Source organism: Balaenoptera acutorostrata, chromosome 18 (assembly GCF_949987535.1).
Source record: "Balaenoptera acutorostrata chromosome 18, mBalAcu1.1, whole genome shotgun sequence".
In the NCBI taxonomy this organism is placed as follows: Eukaryota; Metazoa; Chordata; class Mammalia; order Artiodactyla; family Balaenopteridae; genus Balaenoptera; species Balaenoptera acutorostrata.
Genome location: NC_080081.1, coordinates 29,841,105 through 29,843,871, shown reverse-complemented (window position 1 = coordinate 29,843,871; position 2,767 = coordinate 29,841,105). Strand labels below are relative to the sequence as shown.

Genomic DNA, 2,767 nt, shown 5'->3' with positions numbered 1-2,767 from the left:
GAATTGCCTTCTGGAGACAATACGAGCTCACCCTGAGTAAGTCAGGTCAAACAAAATACTTTCCCTTCTTGGACGGCATTGTTAATCTCATGAACTGTGGTACTACTGTAGACACAGTATATTATATTTTTGCAAGGATTTCACAGCTCATTCATGATATCTTTTTGGACAATGAGAAATGTAAGCTGGATAATAGTTTCAATTAGATGGACACATTGTTGATAAGACAGGTCTATTCAAAGACTGTTGATGAATGGAACAATGTCAAACTGAAGAGAAAAGCTAGAAATAAGATTTTGTTTTAGCCCTTTTCTACTGTACTTTTAATTTATCAACAATTAAGTTAATCAAAATTAAATGAATCAAAATAAAAAATTAAGTGCATATGTGGGAAACATGCTAAAAAATATTTACAGATGACACGGATCTTGGTGGGCTAACCAATCCAACAAATAGGGAACTGACATTCCAAATCATTCACGTGGGCTTCAGTAACAAAGAGGAACAAACAAGAGAGGATATAATAAGGATAACTGTAAAGTTATGCAGCTGATTAAGATATAGCTTAGCAGAACTTCATGTGAAAAATTATCTGGGACTCTGCATCAGCTGCAAGTTCAAGAAGCCAATAAGATGGCATGGCTGTAACACACGCATGCACACACACCCAAATACAATAGCTTTTAAAAGTTGGAAAGGACCTTAGAAATTATTCAAGTCAAATCTCTCACGTTGCAGAGAAAAGCTGAGCATGCAATAATAAAAACACAATAACTGACAGTAAAACTACATCTGGTATTTATGTATGTTTTACTGTAGACATCGTACTCTTTAAGGTTACTTTATTGTGTTCTTGATTTGCATGTCTCTAATGATTAGTGATGTTGAGCACCTTTTCATATATTTCTTGTCCATCTGGATGTCTTCTTTGTAGAAATAGCTATTCAATTCCTTTGCCCATTTTTTAGCTGGGTTACTCGTTTTTTTGCTCTTGAGGTAAAGGAGTTCCTCATATATTTTGGATATTAACCTCTTATCAGATATATGATTTGCAAATATGTTCTCCGTTTCTGTTGGTTGCCTTTTCATTTTGTTGACTTTTTTCTTTGCTTTGCAGTAGTTTTTTAGTTTGATGTAGTCCCATTTGTCTATTTTTGCTTTTATTGCCTAAATAAATTGCCTAAATCTATTCATCAACAGATAAATAGATTAAGAAAAGGTGGTATATATACATACAATGGAATATTATTCAGCCTTTAAAAAAGAAGGAAATCATGCCATTTGGGGGACAACATGGATGAGTCTGGAGGACAGTAGGCTAAGTGAAATAAGCCAGACACAGAAGGACAAATACTACATAATATCATTTATATAAGGAATCTAAAATAGTCAAACTTATAGAAGCAGAGAGCAGAATGTGGTTGCCAGGGGCTGGGAGAAGAGAGGAACAGGGAGGTATTAGTCAAATGACACAATATTTCAGTTGATAAAATGATGAAATGATGAATATGTCCTAGAGAACTACAGCACATCATAGTGCCTAGAGTTCACAACACTGTATTGTATACTTAAAATTTTGCTACAATGGTAGGTCTTATGTTAAGTGTTCTTATCACAAATGATAATAACAATAAGTAAAGAAAAAGAGTTACTTTAATAGGCACGAGTGTATTTTCATAGAGTGTAAGCAAGGTTGTGAGGAACCTAAAAACCATATAACAAATATAAAATGTCAAGAGTTTTTTTGTGTTTTTTTTTTTAGTCTAGAATATAGTAGAGTAGCATAGAAGGGAGTACTATTAGAGGCAGCATGGCAGCTGTATTCTTTACAAAATGAAAGGGCAAAACTAGAGCCTACAGATAGAAGTTCTTAAAAGGAAAAGTTCAGGTTTAGCTTAAGGAAAGCCTTTTGAACAACTAGTGCCACCCATTGATGGGAAAGGCCACTTCAACAAGAGCTGGTTTCCCATTCCTACTGTAGATCTAAGCTATAGACCCACCGAAGACAGGCAACAGAGAAGGGATTCATGATTTGAGTTAAGAAGCTGTACTAAGTGATCTCTACTTCCTTTCTATTTCTAAGATTCTACAATTTCAGAGCACAACAGGTGCTGTTTCTTTCTAACCTTGTCTACCATTTTCAGGGACCTATACTTTCTATTCAGTTTTTCTTTACACTTAAAATTTTCTAAGAAATAAATTCTAGGGCTCACTTCGGCAGCACATATACTAAAAATTAGAACAATACAGAGAAGATTAGCATGGCCCCTGAACAAAGATGACACGCAAATTCGTGAAGCATTCCATGTCTGGGGGGGATTAGCAGATACAGATTACTATATACAAAACAGATAAACAACAAGGTCCTGTTGTCTAACACAGGGAACTATATTCAATATCCTGTAATAAACCATAATGGAAAAGAATATGAAAAAGAATATATGTGTGTGTGTGTGTGTATGTGTATCTGAATCACTTTGCTGTCCACCAGAAACTAACACAACATTGTAAATCGACTACACTTCAATTTAAAAAAACGCATTCCCTTTACCCCAGCAACTTCACTTCCAGAAACCCAGCTTGAAGAAATATTGGCCCATGTGCAAAAGATATACATACAATGAGAGTTGTTGTAGCTTGGTTTGTAATAGCAAAACCACAAGGGGTTGGGGAATTCATAAATGTACATCAATAGGAGAATGGCTAAATAAATTATGGAACAACAGAAAAAAAAGAAATAAACTCTATTAATTTTTTAAAATGAAGC

General features: G+C 34.6%; 1 non-coding gene across 1 annotated transcript; it reads left to right on the top strand.

Moving 5' to 3' along the window:
• Nucleotides 1-2,205: 2,205 nt before the first annotated feature.
• LOC114238387 (U6 spliceosomal RNA) lies at nt 2,206-2,313 on the top strand. The gene has a single exon (XR_003623775.1). It is a non-coding gene; the product is annotated as a U6 spliceosomal RNA (small nuclear RNA).
• The last annotated feature ends 454 nt before the right edge of the window (nt 2,314-2,767 follow it).